Genomic DNA, 9,904 nt, shown 5'->3' with positions numbered 1-9,904 from the left:
CTATACATTCTTCTGTGGTGTTATGCTCACGTCTGCAGTGTTCATTTGCCTCTAAAGGTCATCACCTTCAGTCCCTCTCTAGAAGGAAATTCTCTTTCATTGTTCCAGTGACTCCCCCAGTAATTCATTGCTTTCCAGTGCAGCAGTAGAATTCTTTTCCTGTTTTCTTGCTTTCTCTCAACCTCTTTCACTTGAGACATACTTGTTTATTTATATGTTTGCTTATGCCTTTGGTCACCAGTGTCTGGCCACCATGAATTGTTTGTAAAGCCCTGCTAATTGTGTCCTCTTTTTCCTGTCCTTGCCTAAACCCTACATTTTTATTCTGGGGCTATGAGATAGTTCTTCAGCCTGTGAAGAGTACTTGTTTTACTACTTTTCCATGCACAATAGGTAGTACACCACACAAAACTAAACTAAAGCTTTAACAAATTTAGATGGCACTTGATGGCTGGACAATTGTCACAAGTGAAAGAAGCTAAAATCAGCACAATCTAAGCCAAGTCCAGACAAGCAATGCAATCTTGGTTTTCTCTGTTTCTATTTTCCTCCCTGTAAGACTAAAATTACTTTGTTTGGATCAATACAGATATCTTGCTTGTGCAGTTGGACTGCTTATGCTGTTCAACAATGCATGCCTTTGGAATTGTTTTCATTGTTTTCCAATGAAGTGCATTTAAATGGCAGCACAGATTCTCTTATTATTCACATGACACAAATCAGAAGCCGTTCTACTATGTCAAGCAAAATCTGCTCTGAGCAAATGCTGAAAATGTGACCACATAATTTAAAATTAATATGTTCGGCATAAGCTCTGTTTGTATTCCCTGCTTTCTATTCACTAAACATTGCTTTGTTATTTAGGATATGAGCCATATCTCTCAAGGATAATGCTTTATTCTCTAAAGCAGTAAACATATTGACCACTGCTAAGAATCTTGTAAGACAATTTGCACTACATTAGCAGGCCATGAATCTCCCCAAGAATCCATAACACAAAGCAGAAGTTTAAGCAAGAACATGGCATTACATTGATTTCTTGGGGAGCAATGTACACAAACACGTGTTTTCACACAAAGATACATGTGCACGTGCAGACACAGACACAGAGCTGCATGAACAGCATGTATTGCACAAAACAGATCATTGGTTACTTGGCTGAGTTGTCTTTCTCTTAGACTTGGTACTAATTCCACTTGTATGAAATATTGATTCTTAATCAATTCAAAAAAGAATATGTGCTTCAGATTGCTGTTGCCAGCTTAAGCATCATTCTTTTCCTCTTCTCAGGTGATTGTCATCTTTGATTTTTTCACATTTTCCTGCAGCTTGTAATATTTTCATGATGCTTTTTTTCCCTCAGAGGATGCTGCATTGCCAGTTACTAACTGTTCTCTACCTGAGTTACAAGGATTTTCAAGGCATTCATTTGTTCTTGCAGCAAGTTCAGCCCACAGCCACTCAGAACAAGCTGATGCTGGCATTCACCAGTAACACACTGGGGTAAAAGGAACCAGGACTGATGATTTGAAAGGATTGGCCCCTTTCCTTGTGAAGTATTAACAGCGTTTTGGACCCCAAATCCACTTAATTTTGTTTAATGGAAGACAAAACATTTGAAATATACAAAGCTAGAGAATTTTAGCAAATGGTTCACTCTGCATTGTTTAAAATTTTGTAATGATTATGACCTTCACTTGATCTCAGATACACCCCATATTAAATTAAAAGCTTAATGTTATTTAATGTTCAAAATTTCTTTCTTTATAGGTTATTCCTCAGGTAATACCCATGCAGGAAACCTGGGAAAAATGATGATGAGATTTGCTTATATTTTATTTAAATGAACTCTCAGAACAGGTTCCCTTATTTCTTAAAAAAAAAAAAAAAAAAAAAAAAAAACCAAAAAAAAAAACCTGCAACAAATAAAATAAAACATATTTAAAACTAAACAATTACATAATCGCTATTAAATTTGAAGTATATTTTCCATCATTCTTACAAATTTTATAAAAGATATTTTTCCTGCCAAAATCCTCAGTCTTTGCTGGGTGTCTGAGAAACCACTAGTTCCTTCCCTGCTGCTCTGTTCTACATCTTACTTCTCAAAGGGTAAATGATACTTGAAACAGAATAATACAGCTTTCACCCTGAATTTCTGATACAACTAATCTTTGTGTTACACTACTCAAGGACAAGAAGTGAGAGCGGGTTCCAATGATCTTCCCTGAAATACAATGCCATACTTGGGTCTTTGCTTTATCTTTTTTTTTTCCTTATTCTGTGGGTTTTAGTAGTGACTAAATAAATGGTGTTAATTTGTATTACAATTTATTGGCTGTTGATTGTACTGCTCTTAGAAGTGAGGAAATCTGGATATGATACATAGGTAAAGCTAAGATTTTTAGTCTCCAAGAGTCTGGATTTTGAATCTGGAAGCCAGGCTTGTGAAACATTGCCAGCATTTTATCTAAGACAAAAGTGCAAAGGTTTATTCCTTAATTAGAACTCTGAACTCTAAACTTCAATAATTTGTCAAGGTTTTTTACTACCAGGTTATCTCTAAAATCACTGCAAAAGATAGATGTATTTTATTTTTTTAGGCAGAGTAGCTAAAGATTTTTTTCCATGAAAGTGGAAAAATAAGATGTAAATGTAATGTTCTTCAGCAGCTGCAAACCAAATTTCCATTTTTTTCCACTGATGTTTTAGCAAATGGTGCCTGTTATGGCATGGCTTGCCTGTTTAAAACTTCACAGGAATTAATTAATTAACTCCTTCCATTCAATTACAGAACATCTTTACTGTTTTGCTGAAAACCATCGACTCCAAGAGATGCATGAGCATTCCTTAAATTTGTGCTTTCATTTTAGCTTGGTTCAGCAGTTTGAATTGAGTCTTCTCAGATTCCTAGGCAGGCCACAGTGAGATCTTTCATAGGAGACACAGTCACAAAAAAAAAATAAAAAAAAATCCCCAAACAACCCTGCCTGGAAGTAAATATTGAGCTGATGTCCTTGGGATCATGCACACATGCACACAAGGAAAAAGACATGTTTCAACAGAATCTAAACATTAAGGGTCTTCCTGCAGCCTGGCTTCACTCTAAACTAAGACAGGAACAGCTGACAGGTCAGCTTTGTGGATGATCACAAATTGAGTCTTAAACTCACACATAGATGTCCTGAATGTCAGTAGCTGGGATTATGCAAGAGAAAAATACTCCTGGCAGGGCTGCACAAAGTCAGTGTCAGCCTCTCCTGTGCCATTTGCAGGATGTCAAAAGTAGCCAACTGCAATTCCAATTTTAAATTAAATTAAGTAGCACCTTTTTACAATCACAATAAAATTCTCTCCAAGTATTTCAGGTATCTGAATAACATTCTCAATTATACCAACACAAAGCTATAATGAGAATGAGTTAGGCTTGTATCTTTTGCAATCATCTTCAGAATGGATTCCATTTAATGCCATTTTCTATTCTCATTACAATCTTTGTCAGGCAAAGGCATCAGAATTTTAATGGCCAGTAAAATCTGTTTAAAAACTAGAAACTCTTAATGGATTTACAAACAGACTTTAATCTTTTATATTCTTTTATATTCTGGACTCATCTCACTCCTTTCTCCTTAGAGAGTTCAGGAGACACCAACGGGGGACAACAGAGAAGGCAAAACCAGAACACCACCCATTTTACAAGGAAAGCTAGGATAACTGAAATGAAAAACCATAGGAATGAGGATCCAGAAGTCACATTCCTTAAGATCCATGTAAACCTTGGATAAATTTAAATTGACATTTTTAAAAAACAATGAAATTTCTAAAACAACAGAGGGCAGTAGTCAAAATTGACCTGACATTCTGAGTAACTAAATTTTTGTCAGATGTTTGATGCACATGTGGATTGCTCATCCAATGAAAGCAACAGACCTTTCCTGGCTTGTGCTGAATTTATCTCCATTAGAAAACAAGGCATCAACAAAGGCTTGATGATCCACTGATCACAGGTCCAGTGATACAAGATGAACCAGAACATACCTTGATATTTTGGACAGCTCTTTTCCTTCAAAATGACATCTCATTGAATCCTGGTATGTCTCTTTAAAATTGAAATATCCACAGGAAAGAAATCTCCAAATAAAATTTTGCAACTAATTTCTAGATTTATCACTGCAAAAAATAAATATTTGTGCAATGCTGTACAGATTTCAGAGATCATGGGTTAGGGCAGCTCAAACTGATACATCTATAAAGCTCAGTGCAGCACTGTGTGGACACAAGCTTGTGGCAGCATATGAATTGCAGTTGTGTAGTTCTGCATCCAAGTTAACCCATTTTCTTATTGAATAAATGAGAATTTATTCAGTACAGACAGGACTTATTTAAGCATGTCTCTGTCTTAAGCTGATATAGTCATAGGAATAAATAAGCACTTGAAAATGTTACTTGAAATAATAATAATAATACTTGAAGAAATTACTAGAAGATGTGCATCTAAAACTGCTTAGATAAAATGTGTGAATTTCAAAGCCTGCATTTAACTCATTTAGAACCAGCTTAGGTAGTTTGACCTTCCATCACTGCTCTGCCCAATGCAGAGAGAGCTGTTGACCTTTTTTTTTTCCAGGGAACACCTCCTATGTGCCGTTTTGTGTCTCTCATCACCTTCATCTCCTTCTTTACAGACCTGGTCCCCAGTCTGTACTTGTGCATGGGATCGTTCCTCTGGAGCAGGACTTGGCTCTTCCCTTTGTGGGACTTCGGATGGGTCTACCAGCCACTTCTCCAGCCTGACAAGGTCCTCCTGAATGGCAGCACAACCATCTGGTCAGCTTTGTCTTGTCTGCAATCCAGCCTTGACCTGTGTTAGGAGCCTTGTAGTTTTAACATCACCAATTAAAATTAGTGATTCTAGAAAATATCAGATGTCCAGCCAAAGCCCAGTGATTGTTACATCCTTGAAAAAACACGCGCAAGGTGGGGTAGTTTGGCTACAGCTGAAAAGTCTGGGCTTTGCAGCAGTTTTTGCAAATTTCAGGCCAGCTTCCAGACGAAAAATGGTTTATTATTCTGACATTTCACAAAATAAGTCAGAGATATTTTTGAGCAAAACATGTTGATCATAGCAGTCAGTTGTTTTTTGGAAAAGACCTGTCACCTGGAAAAAAACAGCAACTGCATTTTTTTTTTTTTACTCATTCATCTATAAATGTCAGAGGAATAAAAAAAATAACCTCTGCACTAAAAGTCTTCTCTAATTCTGGACAAATTGTTCCTTTATTCTTTTTCAATCTGGGGTTGCAACATTTTCAGTGCAAAAGCTAAAGTATATTTGAGCCGTATCCTGTGAGCATTCAATCAAGTTATTGGTAATTAAATACATTAATTTACTCCTTCAGGTATGGTTTATTGATCAAGAACATTCTTATAGCTATCAGATCACCCTTATTCCTCAATGTGTTTTAAGAACATAAATATCTTTAAAGAAAAATAATCCAATTAACCCAAAGAAGCACTTAAAAAGGAACAGGCCCTGTTGAGTTTGTGTGCCCGGGGTTTGGCAAGGGGAGCTTCTGTGACATGTCAGAAACTTCTCCCTGTGTCTGACAGAGCCAGCTCCAAAATTGACTCACTGCTGTCCGAGGCTGAGGGCACCAGTGATGGTGGTGATACCTCTGGGGTAACATGTTTTATAAGGGGAAGAAAACCCTGCTGTGAGATAGCAGCTGGGAGAAAGCAGTGAGAGCATGTGAGAGAAACAGCTCTACAGATACCCAGGTGAGGACAGGAGCAGCTCCAGGTGCCAGAGCTGAGGTTCCCCTGCAGCCCCTGGGGCAGCCCATGGTGAAGCAGCTGTGCCCCTGCAGCCCATGGGGGATCCATGGGGAGCAGAGATCCCCTGCAGCCCCTGCAGGACCCCATGCTGGTGCAGGGAAATGCCAAAAGAAGGCTGTGATCCTGTGGGAAGCTCATTTTGGAGCAGGAGGAGAGAGGACAGAAGAAGGAGCAGAAAACACAACATGTGTGATGAACTGAGTGAAGTTGAACTGGGAAGAAGGGAAGGCTTTGGGGAAAGGTGTTTTTAAGGTTCAGTTTTACTTTTTAAGTACACACTGAGATGATATGTAATACATTCAAATAATTTTCCCAAATAAAGTCTATTTTGCCCATAAAGGTAATTGGTGAATGGTCTCTCCCTGTCCTTATCTAAATCCATGAATCTTTAATTATACTTTTTCTCCTCTGTTTCAGATAAGGAGGGGAAGGGCTTAGTGGGCACCTGGCATTCAGCCAGGGTCAACCCACCACATATACATCTACATGTTTTATGAGTGGATTTTACCTTACATATTCCATTTAGTGTTCTTCTGAAGTACAGAGAGTTTGTCTGAGAACTCAAACTATCTGCTAAGGAGCAAGTGTTCAATGTGCTGCCACTGACTTCAGTGTTATAATGGAAATAGAGAATGGTCTTGGGTATTTCCATGTTCATAATTAAGTTTGAACTCCTGTTTTTATTTTTATTTTTCAGACAAAAATAGAGAAATTATTTGTTTTTTTTTTTTTACTGTATAGGAGATATTCTGCATTTCATGTAACTGCTAATTCTCTTTATTAATTTTGATACCTTTTCAATACGTTATGTGTAAGCTAATAAAAATAGCTTGTTTAGTCTGGTCTTTAACAGGGTTGTACTACACTTTAAAGTTGATACCAACCTTAGAATTTTTTATATATAAAGTTAGTGGAAGCTACAAACAATTAGTATGAATTCTCTTTACTAGTATTCAACTGAGCCTAAAAGCAGATTTCATAGAACCTTGAACTACTAGTAAGAGACTAAGTCATAACAAAAACCTATAAAATAATTCCTTTAAAAGTTTCTGGAAAGTTAATTGAAAGGGAGAGAAATTGCAGTCCATTTGTTACCTTTTTTTAAAATTAATGAATTACAACTAGGGTCACCTTCCCAACTAATCAGTTTGCAAATAAATTTTTTAACTCATTTCAACAAGTCTTTTGAAAAATCTTGAAGACATACTAAATAAAAAATAATTCTACTTCTGACCTTGAACAGGAAATTCTATAATACATTTTATGGACTATCAGTAAAGCAAAAGCCATTGCAGTCCTATTCTTCTGGCCTTCAAATGCAAACTTAAAAAAATACCAGTGTGGCAAGAGCTATGAACTTTTAATTGTAAATTTGAATCTTATGTTTTCTTATTAAAAATGGGATATCTTGTGTGTGCTCAGTGCACTTACCTCATTAATCCTTAGAGTGGCCCAGGATCTCCTCAGCTTGTGGTTCCTGTGAGCTCCTTGGTGAATTCTCAGTGTGGGTATGACAATGCATGGCTGTAAGACAATAAACTGAGACAAGGGGGGTGACCAACCTCCCAGTCTGCTCCACAATCAAGTATTCAATTCAGGTGCTGGAAATATGTGAATTTCAGAACATCCCAGACTCCCCTCAAGGGAGCTCAGCTTGTGTCTAGACATATTTTTGTGCTGAAAGGTGAGATTAATATTCCATGTGGACAAGATGAACATTACACAGATTTGACTATTCTGCATGAGAATTGTTGCATATTCTTCCATAACCCTTAATTTCTAACAACGTTGTTTTTTAACTAAATTAAATTCTGATAACCTATTTACAGAAAGAGTAGTGGTCAAATGACTTGTCTTATCTTAATGGGCTGTAAACATCACACAGTGTAGTAAAAAAAGTGAAAAACCAGAAGGTTATGGTAGATAGCAATTCTGTTAAGAGCTGAAAATTATTCAAATCAATGTATATGGAAGATTCCTTCTGTTTCATATCTTCTTTTTTGTTGATGATGGCTGGCTTGCAGTGGCTATTTTAGATACACTCTCTTCTCTTATTATTGTATCTAACAGTTGTATATTACTGCCTTTGTTAAAATAAGAAAATTCTTTTTCCTCATTATTTGACAGTTGAATTAGATTAACAGGTAAATTCTCAGTCCTTAAAAATCATTGAATATCTTGACAACACATTTTGAGATGCTTCTAAGAAGGGTTCAGTCCTCATACATACAGGTAATAACTCTGCATTGGGAATTGCAAATGGAAATAAAGTCTTACTTGCAGGTAGAGTGGTGCAAATTTTCATAGAATTCATTATAGCTACCACTACAAGTGTAGAATTTCCTTTTTTTGTCTCAGCTTGTTTTCATTAACTAAATTACATTTGTTTTTAAATAGAAAGCTGCATACAAATAAGATCTGTTGATTAAATACCAATAAACTCTAGGCATGCAGGCTGGGATTTTTATTACTGAACTTATGCCATCTTAAAGTCAAATCTAAGCTAATCACCAAGGCTCCCTCTACAGTCCACAGAGTTTAAAGGGTGATTCTCTTTTAAAATTAGGATTCATCTTACATCAAATTACTCCCTGGGGTACTCATTTCAATCAGTTGTAGAACAAGTCAAACTTACCTTACCTTATATGCCTAACTTAAAAACCAATTTCTTTGGGACTGAGTTCCAGGGCAACTGTTGATTTTGAAAGAATTGCAGATGCTAATGTCTACATCAGCAAAGCTCAGCAGTTTAACTGATGAGCAGCTGGTACCAGACTGATGAGCAGGATGATTGCAATTCATCAAAGGACTAATGATGTTCTGTGTAAGACACCTCTGGTACTTTCTGGAGGAGAATATGAAACCCAGGAAACAGCTAAATACATCATTTTAAAATACACAAAATGAACAGAATGTGCTGCAAATGACTGAAAGCTGTGTGCAAGCTCATTGTGTGGGTAACCAGATCATCCTGTGTGCCATCGCACGGCACGCAGAGGACAGGCAGGGGATCAGGATCAGAAATCCACAAGGATTTCTGAAAGGCAGATCCTGATTGACTGACCACATCTCCTTCTACAACAAAGTGATTCCCCCAGTGGATGAGGGAAAGTCTGTGGATGTATCTATCTGGACTTCAACAAAGCCTTTGACACTTTCCCACAACATGCTGCTGGAGACACCGGCTGATCAGGGCTTGAATGGGTGCACTGCTCTCTGAGTTAGGAACCCTTTGTCTTTATAGACCATTCTGGCTTTAAAATCAATTAATTGATGAACAAATGCAGTAAACAGCTGTGAAAAAATATTTTGCAGTTTTTATTTACTTGAAGAAATGCTATTTTAATCATTTAATGCAGCAAATTCTATTACAGCTCACATGCAATGTAAAAGGCTAATTTAAGAGTATTTCCTGGTTTTTAGTAGTACCATATTTAATGACTATAAATATAAATTAAAGAACTCAGGCCTGGATGATCTAGATCTCATAGGACTACGTGCTACAAAGCACCATGAAGGATTTGTCACAGTCCTCAAATTTTATTGAGGAAAGTAAATTGATCTTACTTTCTCAGTTTTGATAAAAAAAAATTAAAGTCACAATGTATCCTGGACTGAGATGTATACAAGTGACACTCACTGCTCTGTGATGAAAGCGATCTGCTGGATTGTAATATTTATTATTTCTCAACTCTGTTTCGATAGAATATTATTTCTGTGACTAAGCAATCAGTCTCCAGCAGAAGGAGCACTGGCAATACAATCACAGTGCCTGGAATTTTATTTTGATGAAAGAGTTTTAAAAATTACATGTGGTGCTTATTTTCTGCTACAAGACATTTTCTTTAATGTTCATTCCAGAGGAAATTTGACACCAGTTTAACGAGGGACATTGGCAGCTGTCTGCTGGTCCTTCCTCCTTTTCTGCCACACCTGAATTCAGTCCAGCTTTAGCTACTCGAATCTGACAGACTTGCACCACAAAAATCAGCGAAAGAAAGGAGGGGAATTTTAATTTTCTTTACCCCTTTAAACAACTGAAAATGCAACCTATGCTTAAGTTTTCTAT

General features: G+C 36.9%; 1 long non-coding RNA gene across 1 annotated transcript; it reads right to left on the bottom strand.

Annotated features, from left to right (window-relative positions):
• Positions 1 to 1,925: 1,925 nt before the first annotated feature.
• LOC135290143 (uncharacterized) lies at positions 1,926 to 8,675 on the bottom strand. Its single transcript, XR_010352850.1, has 3 exons — positions 8,476 to 8,675; positions 7,267 to 7,374; positions 1,926 to 5,158 (listed from the first exon to the last, which is right to left on the bottom strand). It is a non-coding gene; the product is annotated as an uncharacterized LOC135290143 (long non-coding RNA).
• Between the last annotated feature and the right edge of the window lie 1,229 nt (positions 8,676 to 9,904).

The sequence above is a fragment of the Passer domesticus genome, chromosome 1, assembly GCF_036417665.1.
Source record: "Passer domesticus isolate bPasDom1 chromosome 1, bPasDom1.hap1, whole genome shotgun sequence".
NCBI classification, from domain to species: Eukaryota; Metazoa; Chordata; class Aves; order Passeriformes; family Passeridae; genus Passer; species Passer domesticus.
The sequence above is the reverse complement of the archived record's forward strand: the minus strand, read 5'-3'. Positions and strand labels throughout refer to the sequence as shown.